General features: G+C 44.7%; 1 non-coding gene across 1 annotated transcript; it reads left to right on the top strand.

The window, feature by feature from the left end:
* Window positions 1-597: 597 nt before the first annotated feature.
* TRNAG-CCC (transfer RNA glycine (anticodon CCC)) lies at window positions 598-669 on the top strand. Its single transcript has one exon. It is a non-coding gene; the product is annotated as a tRNA-Gly (tRNA).
* Window positions 670-19,093: the final 18,424 nt, after the last annotated feature.

Genomic DNA, 19,093 nt, shown 5'->3' with positions numbered 1-19,093 from the left:
TAGAGGCCCCGGAGCCATTCAGGTTGGAATAAACAATGCGGAATGTTCTTAGCACACAGTCCCATAGATACTGGGCTCTGTTTTTATTTTTTAAATGGAGAAATAGCTCATGGAGGAACTCGTGAAAGTGAAAATACATATGCTCCCATCAGAGGAACTGTGAGAAATAAAGAGACGTGTCCTCCTGACTTGGTTTCAGATCCCGGTGGAGACGGACGGAGAGAAAAGCTGAACAGCAAGAGCCAGCTTTTGAGGAATGGATGGTCTTTTATATCTCATTTTCATAAACTCATATTTCTTTTCCTGACTTTTAAAGGAAATAAGAAGCCATAGGGTAAAGGTCAGATCTCCTTGTGAATCAAGAAACAGGGAAGGGAAGGACGTGCTAGACTGGCGAGGTAGCATCTAGTGGTAGGACACCCTTCCTCACGTCCTCATGGAGCATTGCTGATGGGATTTCGAACCGAATATGGTGTGCCATAAATGTTTAACGTAACATCTCAGGAACTGCATTCAGTTACACTCTGTACCATTAACCTTGTTTTGCGAACAGACCCAAATAAGTAAACTAATGCTCAAAGACAGAAGGTGGGGACTTCCCTGGTGGTCCAGTGGCTAAGACTCTGCGTTCCCAATGCAGGGGCCCAGGTTCGATCCCTGGTCGGGGAACTGGATCCCACAAGCTTCAACTAAAGAGCCTGCATGTTGCAACAAGAACCCGGCACAGACAAATAAATAAATATTTCAGAAAAAAAAAGAAAAGACAGAAGGTGATTCTGCCCAGATTACTTTCAGAACCAAACTTGGAGCCTTGTTGGAGAAGCTCAGTGCTGGTCATTCTGTTCCTTTGAGGATAAGCCATAGCAAATTTGAAGACTTTTCAGATACAACCAAGCAAATTAGGAAAGAGGCCAGGGGAAAGCACGCAGTACTTAATTTGTACAAATGAAAGGAAAGATGATAATGACTAGGGAAAGCTAATGTAAACTTTGTCTACTTCAAACTTAATCCTTAAACATACAAACTTAATTCATACACATCCCCGTGGACAGGTCTTAGGAATAATTGTCAACCAATCAACACATTGCTTCTAGCAACCTGAGCCACACACACCAAGAAAAGATGAAAAAGTAAGTCAATGTGGCATCGGGAGTACTGTTTGTTTTTACCTGTTCGCTTGTGTTTTTATCACCCCTGCAAATAAACAAAGCAAAAACTACCCAAGAGGAACGAAATATCCTCTTTAACATTTTTCTCCACCTTCTAGAAGAAGCTAGCAAGAAGGCCAGAACAAATATCTGCATCCTTTTCAGTTCAATAGGCTATTTGTAAGGTGATAATAGAAAAGAGAAAGCTCAGAAAAGCCTTTGAAAACCGCACGATGGAATTTCCAGCCTAAATCTCTCTCCTCCCCACCCTCTCCAGTTCCCGACTCTCCTCTCACTGGCTGAATTTGATGTATTTCTCTCTTGATGCTTATTTGGACAAAGCGACATAGTGCTTTTCAGATTCCTGTAACAAATTTGTTTCCCTGCATTTTAGGAATTAGCCTAGGAAAACTCTAGAGTGCGTCTGTGCTCCGCTGTTACGTGAAGGGGAAACAAGAGGAAGGGGGCTGGCGTGGAGTATGAATTACACATGGTGAGGATATTTGGCGTGGACTGTCTAGAAGCAGATGTGTTTGATGTATTCAAACACGTGCATATTCAAAACTCACGAGAGGTGTTAGGAGAGCAGATCAGTTCCCTCCATACTTCCTGCCCAGAATGTCAGAACAAAGGCTCACTTGATGAAATTGAAGGGGCAGAGATTTATGAGGGGAGGGGGCACAAAATGAAATTCCACTTCACGTTGCCTTCATTCCGCCTTCTGAATCGGCTTCCATGGAAATCCCTCACATCATACTGCGGTTGGATTTTAATACAGTTAATCTTTCTCACTGATGGTAGCGCCGTGTACAGGGTTTTGCTTAGATGATGACAAACGTAAGAAAATCTCCTGCTTCGGGTTGTAAACCGTCCTTGGAATGATGAACTTGATTCTGCGCACAGCGCTGGCAGAGTTATCCGAGGAAGGGCCTGAGCCTGTTTTCCCCGCTCAGAAGCAGTGCTTTTGGATCATTATTGCACGGGATGAACCTCTATCAGCTGCTCGTGACAACCTGAGATCCACTTTGTTGAAGAGACTGCTTCGTTTTGGTGTTAGCTGGGTCATTTTCCAAAGCGTTAAGGGCTACACCCCATTTTTAAATGTATACTTTTTTCATTATGCAAGTAATATGTGCTCATTTAAGAAAATGAATAAAATTATGGAAAGAAGAGAAAAACTGACGCCAGCCCAGACAGTGCTACTGTTAACTTTTCAGTGATTTCCCCTCAACTCCGTATTTCCTGTACAAAGGGTTTTTTTGGGTTTTTTTGCTCTCCAGTTGACTGGTTTATGTAATATATAATCATGCTTGTTTAGAATTTTCCATCTCGCCTTTCTGACAACATCTTAGCAGAAGTATTTTCGATGTTATCGCATAGTCTTTATAATCATTGCCGTGGTTACATAACATTTCACTGTGATCATAAACTGTGGTTTACTTAGCCACTCCCCTATTATTGAATATTTACCTTGTTTTCTATTTTTTGCTATTGTTTAGAATTGTTTCCTTGGAATAAATTCCTGCAAGTGGTGTTACTGAGTCAAAGAGCATGAATATTTTAAAAGACCTCACTAATTTGAAATGCAAATAACTGGGAGAAATAGATTGATGGGTTTGAGTCCGTGTTTCAGTATTCAAATAATGAGTCGCTGCTTTAGGTAGGAGAACAGCAAAGGTGTCAGTCGTGAGCCATTTTGACTGAACTGATGTCTGCCTCGTGGTAAAGCTAGGACCTGAGGTCTCCGCTGTGTACCAGTGCCCGTGATGGCACCCATTCTATGCCAAGTAGCCATCATTTTTATGGGACATCAGCTTCCAAACGGGCTTGTTGACGCTTGTTAACAAACTTTTGTCGTTTTTACAAAGCACGCCTCAAATTCCCCTGGTGCAAACATCTACCAGCGCTGCCCTGAAGCTTCAATTTTGCTTATGGAAAATTGAATTTGCTTTCTTTTGCCTCTTAGGTGACAGAGTAAACTCACCCCGAGCAAACACACGAACACAAACAAAGGCATCAGGGCTGGGTTTCAGAAAGAGCGTTGAGAACGGAGGAGAAGCTTTTAGGCCGTCTTCAGCGGATTTCTTAAGAAGGATATTTAGACCATTTCCAGATCTCTTACCACCATGCCCTGGGTCCCCCGCAGGAAGGGGCATTCCAGCAGAAAGAGCAAGCCCATTCTGGGGCAGTGGGCGCCGTCCTAGCCTGCACCCCTGGATGTCCTGTAACTTTATCACAGTAGCATAGCCAGGGGATCAAACTGCCACTTTCTGTCTGGGGCAAGAATGGCAGTGTTCTCAGTCCCTGCCTGTCCTGCCCTGGGGGTGCTCACCTCTGTGTTGTGATGGCACGTCAGCATCTGTGCCCGCCAGCTGCGTCACACGGCGTCCTGCTGGCAAAGAGGTGGGCAGGGGGCCGTCTGATCTAGAGCAGGTCAAGCTAAGACGATAGTTGTCTTCTGCAAGGGAGCTTTTACAGAAGGAAAAAAGGCGGCACTCTAAGGCAGTCAATCGGCAAGCTTAGGTATTATGATTACTTTTTTAACAAGTTGCCAATCATAAAAAATTGGGCAAATTCACATGAACATGTAGGTTTCTTATTTTCATTAAAAAATCACAAGGCTCACTCAAGGCAGCCTTTCCATAAAGCCCCGGTCTGAGTGGCAGGCCCCCTCCACACCCTGAGGCATCTTTTCCTCTTCACCACGGTCCCCATCTTTCCCCATTCGTTCCTCACACCTCCTCACTTGAGTCACTCAGCATCTTCTCCTGGCCAAGTGCACAGCTGAATTGGCAGCTTTCGGATGGCGAGAGGGAGCCCGGGAAGACTCCAGGGTGCGGAGCCTCGTGCCTTGCCTTTCTCATGGATGCCAGTCTTCGTTAGGGGCCAGTGCAGCTAGCTACCCTCACTCCTTTGACCCGGATAAGACTCTCCAGGGCTCTCCGCACTTACCTGTGCAAATCCTCGGTTGTTCACCTGCTCCATCACGTAAATAACTCAGTTGCCATTAACAGTGGAATTAACCTCACCTCATCTTAGAAGTACGGCGTGGGAACCTGCCATTCTTCACTGATTAACAGTCTGCGGGATGCTTCGTCCAATGCCTTAGTGTGATGCTAAGTTAGAAAGACAGAGTAGCCAGCCCCTAAAAACTGACGTCCATGAGAAACTGTCGACCATGCTTACCTAACCCTAGGAAGTAAGACTGAGGTCTGTAACGAGGAAGCGTGTTCCTCCCCATCATCACATTTTGCAGTGTAATTTTTTCTTCACCATATAAAGGTGTAATTTTCATTTAAATAACACATGGGAGAAGGGATTTAACTTGGAACAAAAAGTCAAAGTACAGTATTATATATGCAGCAAGATCCAGATTTTATAAAAATATCATTTGATGTCCAAAAAGTCTGAAAGGGAATAGTTCACAATGTTAATTGTGATTATCTCTAGGTGGTGAGATACAAGTAAATTTTCTTCCTTCAGCTATATTTTTTTATTCCTTTTGAGTCAGGTCTATTTTGTAGAAGGACATTATCTAGAAACTCTTACAGTGAAATAATTTGAAGTAGCATTCTGAAATCTTTCTTTAAAAAGATATCAGCTGTTAGTACATGAGACTATCCTCTTTATCAATGGAATTCAATGTTCATGTGAAATAATGAAATAAATCTATTGCTTTCTCCCTTTATTAAAGGAATCATATGCTTCCATTCATAACTACAGGTCTGATGTGGGACCAGCGCATTTCACAAGCACAACCTAGGAAACCCCAGGAAATAGGGACAAGAGGGGGTGACAATGTATCTGGTACGTATTAGCGTGGGATACTTTTCAGTTAAATGGTAATTCTGCCTCAGTCCCTTCTGGGTTTCAGGGAAGAGGGGTGCATAAAAATGGTGAAAGGAGTGGAATGTCTGTAAATCCTTCATTGCTATGGAAGCTTGGAAGCTAAGCTGCGTCTCTTCTCTTTACTGCTTGTGTCATGTGACTAAACCTTCCTAACAATGCAGTGAGAAGCTGTGTGATCAGTCTCATACAGAACACTTCTAGGTTTTGTTTTATTAGAAAAGATAAGCATTGCACTAGCAAAGTTTTTCACTTTGAACTCTTTATTAATAGATGAAAGTGAAAGTCGTTCACTCACGTCCAACACTTTGTGACCCCATGGATTGTAACCCACCAGGCTCCTCTCTCCTTGGGATTCTCCAGAAAAGAATACTGGAGTGGAGTGGCATTCCCCTCTCCAGGGGATATTCCAGACCCAGAGACTGAACCCAGATCTCCTTCAGTAGATTCTCTACCATCTGCACCACCAGGGAATAGATAGCTAATATTATTTAGTGGGCTTCCCATGTGGCTCAGAGGTAAAAGAATAGTACCAATGCAGGAGACACAGGAGACTTGGGTTTGAACCCCTGGTTGGAGGAAATGACAACCCACTCCAGTACTCTTGCCTGGGAAATCCCATGCACAAAGAAGCCTGGCTACAGGCCACAGGGTCGCAAAGAATCGAACACAACTGAACAACTGTTCACGGATGCACGCATGGTATTTTTTTTTATTAACGGGAAAACCAGATTGGAGATTAAAAAAAAATAAACATCAGATTTAACAATGTGCATTGAGAGAATTCAGCCTGATATTAATGGCAGGGGTCTCAAAGGGGAGAGTATTCCAGAACCTTTCACTGATTTATTTATTTTACCAAGAAAAAGCACTGCATTGGATCAAAGTTAAGCTAATTACCAGAATGTATTTAGACATCCCTAAACAGAGGCTAGGATCTTTATAAACACCTCTCGCACTCTTGTCTGGAGATGAAACAGGGCTATACCATTTAGAAGACCATGTGAATGATTCTCGCCGCATCACCGCGCGAGTCTGAAATGACTTTACAGGCAAGTTTCTGCCTCGGGTACCAACTGTGTCCCGGTGCCCACAGCGCTCTGTTCGCAGGATCAGCCCTCTGGGTCCTCTCCCTGGCTTCATCTCTTTCTCAACCCCTACTTCAAAAAGCAGATGATAAAGGCCATTCTCCCAGGCATATTTTCTAGCTGCAACTATTAGCATTTTCTTCTCATTTTCCTTTTCTTTTTTTTGCAATTAAAAAAAAAATAGAGCTCTTTTCCAAATCGTTGCATTCCTCTTGGCTACAGATGGGGCCACCTGCAAGTCATTCTGCTCTCTCCAGCTCCACAGAGGGGGAGAAAAGGCAGGCACTGTGTTTCTGCCCCTGCCCCCCGCTTCTTACCTTGTGTCTCTCGAAGGACGCCCCAGAAGCACGACTGTCACATTTCAAGCAAGTGAGTGCAAAGTGAGAATTAGCAATTTCCAATCTTTTTTTTACCCTTCCCCCAATCAAGGAGCATTCGGTTTTGGCAGCTCCCCTCTGATGGAAAAGGCGTTTGGGGTCTCAGCAGCGTCTGCCCATCTGTGGCAGGGAGGCCCAGCATGACGCGGAGGCAGACAGAGGTGGACCAGGGCTGGCTTGTTCTTTCGTTAATTCAATGACCATGAAAAGTAAACTTTTCCTGACACAGTTTTGCGGTTCACTGCTTTTATTCCCCAGTCCTCTCTGGGCACAGAACAACTTTTAACTTTACCTCAGTAATTAGCCAGCCTCAGACAGCTGAAATTTAAGTCCCTCTGAGAGCTGGTAAAGCATTTTTAAAGAGCTACGACTGAAAACCATTAGCCTACACCACATTTTTAGAAGCTTCTGAGACCTCTTCATTTTCTTTCCATATTCTTCATCTTCGAATCTGAAGAAACTGGAGCCTGGGCAGCGTAATAAATACTTAATTTTCAATAGATGGCTCCTAATTTGCCCAGCCCCATCTGTATGTAATCCAGCCAGTGAAGAAAAATGAACCCCCCCCCATTCATTTACTGCGCCTGTTAACAGTCTGATTCCTAGAAACATCGGACTTCCAATACTTTACCTTAAGAATCTATTGCTCTTGGGCAAAACGCCAGTCACCCTATTATAAATCCTGAAAAACAGACTGGTGATTAAGACACAAACCACGCTCTACATTCGGAACCAGCATCTGACTTTCCACTTGCGCCCTCCCCGTCTACACACACACACACACACACGCACACACAAGTTGAAGACTGGCTCAGTGCAGTCCATTACGCTTGCCTTAAATGAACTGGCCCAACACTGGTGAATTTCAGAGTCACCAGCACAGCCAGCTGTGGAAAGGACTTCCGAAGCGAGCCATGGATTTCGCCATAACTCCAGCCTTCTTTTTCAAAAGCTCACCTCCTGGGTCTCTTTCCCTAAGTCAGCACCCAGCACCCCAGGGCTCCCTGTCAATCTTGAGCCCCTGCCCCAGACCTGAGCGCTTTTCCCTCCTGATTGCTTGTGAGCGCTCAGCCTCCCTGCCCCCTCTTGAAGCAAATCCAGGTTTCCCGCCACTCTCTTAATACAAACTACAAACTTAAGAAGCCAACCCTAATTCAGGTTCTAGGAGAGCATCTGACAGAATCTGCTGATCTCCTCTGTCTTCAAGAGTCTCCTCGAGACAATACCCTGTCTTTACCTGAATCCTAGAAATGAGTCTAATAGTAGAGATTCCTTACCAGCCCAATCACGAGAAGGAGGTGGCTGCCAATTTCTCCCATGTAGCGGGCTGGCCCTGGTCATAAACACATGTGTGGGAAGCTGAATTGAAGTGAGTAAACCTAGTATTTACCCTGACCTAAAATTATTTACTTGGAGGGCTTGTAAACCTTCTTTTCCATCATGCTTTATAAACACAATTCTCTAAACTTATTTATGCTTTTCCTTTCTCAGCTTCAAAGCTATTCTCAACTGCCCGCTCACTTCACACAGGTGTGTCATGATCAGTTGTGAGATGTCACAAGAAATTTGTTACTGGTAATAGTTTTTCTGAAGCCTGCAAAGTATTTGCTTTCTTCTTCTGAGAAGAGAGTTTTCCAGGCTATAGCAACCATCTCACAGTCTTGTTACAGCTAGAATAACCCTGACAGCACCCTTGAGAGTGTGTTGTACATGTGAAAGTCATCTACCATGGATGATAAGGAAGGGGAAAAAAAACGTTGACAAACTCCATGCTACAGCCCTGGATCCGGTAACTGAATATAAAGGAGATTATTGGATCATTATTCCAATGGACTTCTATTCAATTAAGCCATATGCCTAGAAGAGCAAGGCAGATAATTCACAGGAAGGAAGAAGGCACCATGGTGACCCTGACCTAGAGAACAGGCCAGATCCAAAAGCTCCTCTACTCCGGCCGAACGCTGTCGTGAGATAAAGCAAACCCGGTGATGCCTGTACACTCAGCTTTTCCAAAGAAACCAGAAATGCAGATTTTAATGTGAAATCTCTCAGTCTGTAAATGTAAGCATGTAGGTAAAACATAAAACCTAGTTTATGGCTTGCTAAACTTTGTATCAGGGTTTTCCTGGTGGCTCAGTGGTGAAGAATCCATCTGCCAATCGAGGAGACCTGGGTTCGATCCTTGGGTTGGGAAGATCCCCTGGAGGAGGAAATGGCAACCCCCTCCAGTATTCTTGCCTGGGAAATCCCGTGCACAGAGGAGCCTGGCGGGCTAAGGTCCATAGCGTTGCAGAAGAGACAGATGTGACTTAGTGACTAAACAACAACAAAGCTTGTGTTAAATGATACACAACTAGCCAGGTTGGTGTTCAGGCCCCAGCTTGCAGTTTCTGGATTAAACAAAAGATTAACTCAAGAGACTCAGTTCAATACAGTCGCTCAGTCGTGTCCGACTCTTTGCGACCCCATGGACTGCAGCACACCAGGCTTCCCTGTCGTTGGGTTCTATTTATAGCGTCAAAAGATGAGTGAGACCCAGTTCCTGACGGCAAGGGACGAATAAGGGAGAGAAGGGCGCAGAGGACTTGGATACCATTAGGCTAACACGGTCACCTTCCTTGGGAAAAGCACAAGGTACCATTCAGCCAGGAAGCAGGGCCACAGAGTTGGGAGATTTTTCAGTCTCATCCCAGGGCCGGTCCACATCCCAGGCAGCCTTTTGAAGGGGGCCATGGAATGTCTGGACCCAAGACTTCCCCCCGACAAAGAGCCAGCCTCCAACAGGGTCACTTCAGCAGGCGGTGGAGAGCAGGCACAGGACTTCTTAATCAGGGCCCCGTCTGCCTGGGGGTGACTTGCGAGACACCACCCCCCACACACAGGCGGATGACTTATATACACAGAGTGGGAAAGAAAGACCTCTTCCTCGAGGCAGCTGACAGTCAGCGTGGCCAGGAGATCCCGGGACGGATTTCATCCTTCAGCCGTGTCTTTGGCTGGGCTTCCATTAGGAGGACCCAAAATGCAGAGCATGATTACCAAGCAGCCCAGTTCTTTATCAACTTAGGGGCGCGGCTCCAGACGCGCCTTTCTGGAACCTGGAAACACGCAGACCGTGTTGCAAATTATTTTCCTGCAGCCTTCCTACCTGCCGTGTGGATGGAAATCAGGAGCCCTTGGGACATGGAGCTATTTAAAAATAAATGTGGCGTATGTAACCATAGCAAGCGATTATATCAATTCTAAATGGACTTTGCCCTGAGAAAAATTTAAAAAAAGCCAAGCTTTGGGGTTTTATTTCATTTACCAGAACCCAAGTGAATCGAGCGTGATTGAAGTGCCTGTGTTTGGCTGGGCTCCTCTGTGCGATGCTGGCTTGTTGGACGGGTTTGAGTGGACCCAGCTGGAAAACTAAGAAGCCCCTCTGGACACAATCTCTTCCCAGATGCCAAAAATACCTCCTCTTTGAGAAGCTGGAGGAATAACTCTCCTCCAACAATAGGACATTCTTTTCTTTTTGGAGGTTTTGTTTTTGCAGGGAATGGCAGTGAGCAGGAGGTTATTCTCCGCCACAAGGCAGTGCCCAGAGCAGGGACCAAGTCCTAACTTAGTTAGGAGACGGGGAATTTGATACAGCATCCCGAGGAGAAACGTGCTCTGTGTTTCTCTTTAGACACGGCACCCTTGTCCTAGCGTGTGTGTGTGTCTGCACACTCACACGTGCACATTGGTCAGCGTTGCCAGCTGGGGACAAGAGTCACTAAAGCTTCTTGGAACCCGACTTTGTTTTTATGTCTGAAGGCATCTCAGTCACAAGAGTTCTTTCAAAAGCCCCAGTGCTGAAATATTTCACCAGGCCGTATTACAGCAACTTGGATTATGCTGCGGGAGGTATGTGCACGCTCTTCCTACACACTGCTTTGTGGATCATTGTGCGGCCATAACCTCTTATGGAAACCTTGCCCCCTGCTCTATTTTTCTCTCAGGGTGTACTCAGCACTTCTCCCCGACAACCTTGTAGAATGGATGTCTCCCTGTTTTATTTCAGCTCACCACTTAGTTTGAAATTCTTGCTTCTTGATTCAATTTGAACAACTGTGAGAGTTCGGATTGAAACAAAACAAAAAAGCATTACTTCTCTGTCTGATGTTGACTTTCAAATTGGAGAGAAGGCTCCTGGGATTAAACAGACGATGTGTGGTATCTTCTTGGAAGGAGCATTTTTTTCTTTCTTTCTTTCTTTTTAATAGAAAATTTCTGACTCAGACAAAGAGGCCAGGAGAGTCTGTTGAAAAAATCAGACCATCTCATGTGGCTATTCCAATGGAAAGTAAAAAAAAAAAAAAGAAAAAGAAATACAAATCATGTATAACACCTCAGTCCCTATGTGGAAACCATGAACTGATGGAGTTAGGGGTGGTAATATACCTCACTGGGGATCCAAAGTAATTAAACAGTGTTGCAAACCCTAACTCTGAGTGGATTTAAGCCCTCACTAGGGAAGTACAGTCCCTTCTTTGGGAAGAAAGTGAAACTAGGCATTCTGATGGCAAATGAGAAAGCTTTCCGTTTGATTCTGTCCTTCTTTATAGCATCTGCTTTATAGCATCTTCTTGCTGTCTGTAACATTTGAGCTTATCTTCCTTATTCCAACAATAAGGAAGCAATGTTATAGCTTGTTATGTCAAAGCTGCGAGGGAAGCACGGACTTAGCCGAAGAAAGCACGTCGTTATTTTTCTTAATTATTTCAGAAATGTCATCTCTGATACCATTCAGCCTTTTGTAACTATGAGGAGAAAATTGACTAACCGTCCGTTCTCCCTAGAACCGCTTTAAAAAGTTTGCAGTCAATTTTTTCAGACGGCCAGGAAACAATCTGATGACACGGGTAAGCTTTGCAGGATGATAGGAGGGCCATTACATGTAATCAGGAAAAAAAAAATATATTATGGTGTATACAGGCAGACTGTTTCGTGTCATTCAGTTAGTTTAGGTTAAGAAATGTTTTCTCTCAGGAAATGCCTTTAAACCAGGGCTACGTTTTATTTAATGATGTGGAAAAACTCCACAAAATATCCTTATGAGAAATGTATTTAATTTTCTCTTTTTAAGCCAGTCAGCAAGTAAAGTGAGCTGCGTATTGCTCACATGGCTACCACCGCCTGGCAGAGCATCCTGAAATATGCCTGGTCATGCACATTCGGAGGTAATGTTAGTTCAGAGCAGTTGGTACAGTTGCTTAGCACTTTCCAGAACCTGATTGACTTCAGCTGCTGAAACATTCTGCAAGGATGTTGACAGATGTTGGATCCAGGGCAAACTCCCCTTGCCTATTTCTGCCCTTAAGTATGAAGGAATCAACAGAAGTGCAACTTGGCATCCCGAAAGGAGATCCTCACCTTCTCCCGGCTTTAATGACTACCCTGAGGAAGGAGCATGTATGCCCTGCTCTGAAAGAGCAGCTAGCAACCTTGGCGTCATCCTGGTGTTCAGGGCAAGGGAGCTGAGAAAGCTCGGGAAATATGCCTGCGCCCCAGGGTGCATCGTCCTTGGCTCTCACTCTTAACGACTCTCCTAACTCAACTGACCTTGTTCAGCGTTTAATCACAAACAGGTCACACTCTGTCCTTCCCCGGGTCATCCGGCTTCTCCCTCTGACCTCTGGTGGAGACGGGCTTGTTCCACTCTGCCCTACACAGACGGTAAGGCAGTCATGACATTCTCAGAGCATGTGGGATTCAGTTATGAAAACCACTGGGTTGGCGGTGATAAAACCGTGTGCTAAAATTATCTTTCCCCCTATATTTACATTTGCAAACTCTAATTTTGACTCCAGGTAAAAAGTAAACTGGAAAGATAGGCTGATTTTTTCGATAGAGGTAAACGTGATAGAAAATTCTTGTGCAAAATGAAATGTATCTGATTCATTTCGGATTTTCTCCCTTGTTTGACCTTCACTCTTGCTTCCAGCTCAAGGCTACTTGCTTCAGCACTACAAAGAGAAAGTGTGTTTTTCAGAAGTCAGATATGCAAAGGAAGAACTGGATCGGCAGGGCTGCTCAGGCATTTTAATTCTAGGAAAGGTGTCACAGGATTGTGTTTTTTAAAGGATCAACTTCTACACATTTTAAATATGTACACGGAGACTGAAGTCCATACCTGATCAGCAAATTAATACAAAATCTATGTACCAACAAGGGTATGAGCATAATGAAATGATAGTCTTCGACCCTGGTAAAGACATTAATCGCAATTATTTTCCCGCCAAGGTTAATTGTTGGGAGTTTTCCACGTGCTAATTGCTCTTAAGGAGGATGTCAGCCATCAGTTAAAATGAAGTATTATTGCCACACAGGAAGAGTTTCTGCCCTCCAGACTTCTGACTGACATCAGGCCACAGGGAAACTTTGGGGTATAGGACTGGTACAGACAGTCACTTGAAGCCAAGTGTCTGACTTTATCTTAATCTAAAAGGAACCAGTGTCCTGAAACACAGTATATCATCTCTTTGACCTGGAGACAGATGGTATCTCATGCATAATAGAGGTTATTTTACACAGAGCTTTCAGTTCCCTGGAAATAAACTAGTCTTCCTAAGACCAAGGGCTTCCAGTAAAAAAAATCTTGTAAGAGAAATAAAGACCTCCCATAAATGACCAATTGTTAGCCCCACCCCCTCACCAGGTATCTTGTACCATGAGTCGCTAGTGTCTGCTAATACCAAAATAAATAGGTCACTGACCCCATTATATGATAACCAATGGGTGTGTGTGATATTGCTGAGCACGGAAAATAAATGTAACCTCTTCTGTAAGTGATCAACTGATGCCTTATTGTTTCTAAGAGCTCCACATTACCTATAAGAGAGATTAATAGAATTCTATTTTTATACTGGTGGAGACAAATATAATTGACGATCATAAAATGTATGCCTCCATGATTTCCCCACTAACATCTTCAACACAATATTCTATGTTTTCGCTCTATATAAAGTAAAAAAATTAATTCATGTTTTTACTAATTTTCCTGTTTATGAACTTCATACAATGTCCCTTTTCTTCCCTTAGCACATGGGTGAAAATGTGGAGTTGCTCGGATTTCACTGAGTGTTTAAATAGCTCCAAAAAGTCTCTAATTATTTTTTCTCTATTCTAGAATAAAGTAATGTTAGACTGTTCAATCTTATGCCATGCACTGGACCATCCATCTCACATTCTCCATTAGAGTCTTAATCCAGAGTGGCTACCTTAACTCTTATTAAGCTTGGCTTTGGCTATCCTAAATCTTTGTGAGTAGGGCTACCACAATTTAAGAAATGTTTTAATATTAGTGTATTATAGTTCTTTGTTTCAACCATCTTTCCTGAATATGGATGTGATACATATTCATGAGACAAAATTTAGGGCAAAAAACTCCAGAAAAATATAAATCACTTTTAGAAAGTAATGCTGGATTATTTTCCTCCCCATTTTGTTGTCCTTCCCCAGAAAGAATTTAAATTGAATATTGATTTTATTTTTTACTTCAGAATATATCACGATTATAAGGGCATATTGATTCAATTAATCTTTGAAGAAAGTGTTTTAGAATTCAAGAGGCTCAGGGTTTTTAAATTTCTTGTATCTCCTGAGAATAAGACACCTTTCTAATTTCCAGAAATAATTCCTCTGCAGTAATAGATGATGGGACCCAACTCTCAAACCTTTATTCAAGAAAAAGACTCCCAGTGGAGCCTGATGTTTAGGTAAGGACATAACATTGAGGCTGTATTTTATGTTCTGACCAATAGTATAGCCATTCACATGTGGGTCCTCTTGGGACCCCCACAATGAATACCATCTGGCTTTGGAGAGCTGGAACACTTACATGTCTTAAGTGCTACGTAATGACTTCCTGGAAGACTTTAGTCTCCACCAACATTTTACTAAAAATGATTTCAGGAGAAATTTTTGTTTTACCTTAAACTTCTTTGGTTGAAATTGTTTCTCTTAGATTCTCTATTCTTTGTTAAATTTATCTTCAGCAACAGGTTTTTCATCCAGCTTCTAAATTTCAATATGTAGTTTTTCATAAAGATTCTTGACAATCTATCTTTTGTACCATCTGTTTATCTGCCCCATCCAATCAGAATTTAATGCATGTATTTAACACCTCATTGGCTATTATTCTTGCCAGGTAGATTTTTCTCTTTTAGATTATATTTTCTTTTAAAGGCTTTCTGTTTTCTTTCTGAAGAAGTCATTTCTCTGCTCCATCACACAGGGATTGCTCTTCCTTGCCCTCATGCTTTACTTCTCAAAAGCAAAGTGACCTTTAACTCAACATGTTACACAAACTCAAGGTTGATTCTAGGCTGCCAGAGAGGGGGGTGGTGTTCTTTGGGATTTCTTCAGCCTTGATTTTGTCTGTTCTCTGTACTATATTTATCCACAGGACTGTTGCTACTGCTACCTACCAAGCCAAGATTTGCAAAATTGTAGATTCTCACTCAGTATTGAAAGACTTCTCTTAGGTTTATTTCACAGAGTGGTTCTTAAGCTTTTGTATCTTATTTCTGGCCAATGTGACTAAATCATAAACTCCTTGAAGGCCAGGTACTGTAACTTATGAACACTAATATAAATATGGCCAGTGCTTGACGTATGAATGACTTGACAAACGCTGAATGAAAGGATGAATGTGTCCCTGTGTCTCACCTAATTCGAAATGCTCACGTTTTCTCAGGATTGACTTTTATTCATATGTGAAAACATGTATATCATCTATAGACAGTTTGAAAGACATTAAAATTGTGGAAGTATCCATGGCAGTGAGTTTCCGTGCTTTCACTAAAACAAGAACAACATTCAGAAGAGAGTAGTCATGATGCAGTTGTGAGTGGAGACAGAGATTGTGGAGAATTAAACTTGTAGTTTTTCTGAAATCCTCTGTCTACCTAGAGCTGAAAACATCAACCTGTGTCACAGCCCTCCTTGTTTTCCTCTCTCCCTGAGTTCCAGCCTACCTGCACGTCTCTGCTCAGACAACCCCTGAGCAGACACACCACCCCTCAAGGCTGTTCTTCTGTTGATACCTCTGTCAGTAACAAGAATGAAAATTAAAAGTGAAGTGAAGTCGCTCAGTCGTGTCCGACTCTTTGCGACTCCATGGACTGTAGCCCACCAGGCTCCTCCATCCATGGACTTTTGCAGGTGAGAGTACTTGAGTGGATTGCCATTTCCTTCTCCAGGGATCTTCAACAACTATAACCCTTGGGATGTGCCGGACAATGTCTAAGCACTTTGGACCTATTAGCTCTTTAATCTCACTGCAATACTACTCGCAGATATTATTCTTGATGTCACTTTGCCGAGAACTGAGAGAACTGAGGCACCCAGAGGGTGACCCTTTGGTCTGAGGTTACCTTAGGACCTTCAGACCTGAGCAGCTTTGCTCCAAACTCCAGGCTCCTAAGTCCTCAGGCTGTTCTACTTTCTACAAAGTTCCTTACTATATGTCCGGCTCGAAAATCATTTTCCTGTAACAGCTACCCATTCACACAAGTTTCATCCTCTGTCACGTGACAAAACTTTTAAATACTGATTATCGCACCTCCCTGTATTGCTTCTTTTTGAGGCTCAGCTGCATTGTTTTTTCCTATCAGATCTCAGACTGCATTAGAGAGGGCCCTTGATCCTCTGAATCCTACCCTCTCCCGAATTTTAATATCTTCACCAAAAACTGAACCTGATCTGGTGGAGGAATGGGTTAGACTGTAGAAGCCTCGTATTTTGGTGATGATGGCTCTCTCAGAATATGCTGGAATTGGTGTCTTTGGCCCTGCTCGAGTTGAATGCCTTCTACAACTCTGCTATAGCTCACGAGCACACTCTGGTTTGGCCCTCTCTCTGTCACCATGTGTACTTCTCCCTATTTAAATTTTCTTAGCTGATGTAAGAGCCTCTCTGGATTATGATCAATCATCTAACGAGCTGAGTTTCCTGCTCCCCATAGCCTTTCTCATGGGCCCCGCAGGTCACTCTGTGTGCTTCTCGCTGCAAATGAATTTAGTCCTCAGCCCCTTGCCCATCCTACATGTGCTCCTCTTGTGGGCGCGGGAAGAGCCTAGCTATTCTCCTCCATCCATCTCAGGGAGGCTTGAGATGGACACTCACCTTGGAGACACATCAACTACTCTGTTCCCCTGTCATGTGCCACAGAAACGTCCCCAAGACCCCCACAATCTCAAGGTTTAGGGGGAAGGAGGAGAGTTCAAAGCAGCACCTTCTCACATGATAGGCATCTTAAATTCAATGGCCCTAAAGCCCTGCAATCCAGGATGGGAGGCTGCAGCGTGTGTTCAGTTCAACTCTTCACGACCCCATGGACTGGGGCCCACCAGACCTCTCTGTCCATGGAATTTTCCAGGCAAGGATACTGGAGTGCATTGCCATTTCCCTCTCCAGGAGGGACTACAATTCCTGACTAATCTGGGTCATTTGCGGTAGATTCTGTTGTTGAAGTGTTGCAGAACTGAGGAGGAGCTACATTTTACATGAAAAGCTGTCACCAGTTTCTAGGAGAGGCTGTGGTACCACCAGGGTCTCCACTAGACCAGGAATCACTGTGGGGGTGTTGACAGGTCATCATCATTCCATGCTTGCTTATTCTACCTTCCAGCTTCTCGGGAGGGTAAAATGATTCATCGATGGAAAACAGCTCCACAAGGATCCGAGACCGCGGAGAGGGGCACAGCAGTGGTTTTTCATCTTTGTGGGTCACCAGGATGTGTGGACAGAGGTGGCCCTGGGAGTCGTGTGAGGAGGAGTTTGCTTTCTTGAAAAGGACCCAGCCTTGAAATTGTCCAAAATTTGTATAGGTTGAAGAGTAAACAGGAAGGATCTGTCCGCCAAGAAAGGGAGAAGGATGTGAAGACTGTGTGATGCAAACAGTCCTTTATTCCCAGTGTAACTAGTCCCCCCTGACAGGCGAGGCCTGCCCAAGAAGCTGATTCGGGGGGCTGGGGGGTGGGAGGGCTAGTGTGGTACCTCTTCTTCTCCGCCTTCTCAGTGGTCCTCAAACTGTGGTCCCTGAAACGGCAGCACTGGCATCACCTGGGATCTGATTAGAAATTCAAATCACCAGGCCCACCCATGCCTATTGTATCAGAAACTCTGGAGGTGGGGCTCAGCAATCTGTTTTAACAAGCTGTCCGGAGGATTGTGGTGTGCACCACAGTTGAAAGCTAGTGGTTTATATCAGGTAGAAATACAGAAATCGTCCTTCCCTAACCCAACACTATATATTCCAATAGGCTGATATTTGGTGAAAAAGCCAAACCGTAACCTCCAACCTGGGGTTTAACATACACAGCCTGATAGTCCCTTAACGCTTCTTGGAGCTTCTGGCCTGTCATTTTGTCCCTCCTGCCTTTGCTTTATCTGCTTTATTTGCATGGGAAATTTTCTATTCACCCTTCAGAGTTTTGTTTCATTGACATTTCCTTTGTGAAAACTTTCCTGCGTCCTCTTCTTCTCATCCCCAAAGCCGGAACAGAGTTATTTGTTTTCCTCTCTGTACGAAGTTTCCTCCCAGTGCTTTTGAAACCTACAAACATTGCTCTGTCGTTCCTCCTCGGCCTTATCTGCTTGCTACTCTTCCTTGAAACGAGAAAGTGTGAGTCGTTCAGTTGTATCTGACTCTTGTGACCCCATGGACTGTAGCCCGCCAGGCTCCCCTGGCCACGGGATTCTCCAGGCGAGGATACTGGAGTGGGTTGCCCTTCCCTTCTCCAGGCAGTCTTCCCAAGCCAGGGATCAAGCCCAGGTCTCCGGGCGTGCCCACGGATTCTTTACCGTCTGAGCCACCAGGAAGCCCCTCAGGGCTCATTCACTTACGTTCTCCGCCCCGGACCATCTCATCCATTGGCAGCACGTCAACTATCATCATCTGGCTGATGAGATCACAAATCCGTATCTCCAACGTAGACTTCTCCTCTGAGCGCCGGACCCTTAGGACTAGCGCCACCTGGACGCCGTCACCTCGGAGAACAGAGAGAACCTCAAAGCCCGCATGTGTGACGCGGAATGAAGACTCTCTCCTCACCCGCTGCCCCCCACCCTCACTTGCTTTGACTCCACTTCCGCCAGAGGCTGCCGGGCGTTCCCTCTGTGAACACCGCGGGACACCCGGGCGCCATCTTGGACCGCTTCCGGCCCCTCCCCCTGTAACTGACCGTCGCCTGAAGCGATGCTATAGGCCTCACCCCGGCTTCCCTGGCGCCGCAGCCGTGGAGAATCCGCCTGCAGGGCGGGAGACCCGGGTTCGAACCCTGGGCTGGGAAGATCTCCTGGAGAAGGGAAAGGCTACCCACTCCAGTGTTCTGACCGAGAATTCCATGGACTGCGTAGTCCATGGGGTCACAAAGAGTTGGACACGACTGAGCGACTTTCACGTTCACTTTACCCTGTCAGACATTTCAGGTGTGCAACTGGAGTCGTGTTCTCACTGGTCTCCTAGACTGAACTTAGGTCCTCTCCTTCCGCCTGCGACTCACCCTGTACGCAAGGGGTCCCGACACCCGGGCTCCAGCCTGTGGCCTGGTAGGGACTGGGCTGCACAGTGGAGGTAAGTGGTGGCCGAGCGAGCCAAGCC

This window comes from Muntiacus reevesi, chromosome 1 (assembly GCF_963930625.1).
Source record: "Muntiacus reevesi chromosome 1, mMunRee1.1, whole genome shotgun sequence".
NCBI classification, from domain to species: domain Eukaryota; kingdom Metazoa; phylum Chordata; class Mammalia; order Artiodactyla; family Cervidae; genus Muntiacus; species Muntiacus reevesi.
Note: the sequence above shows the minus strand (reverse complement) of the source record. Positions and strands in the feature narration are given on the sequence as shown.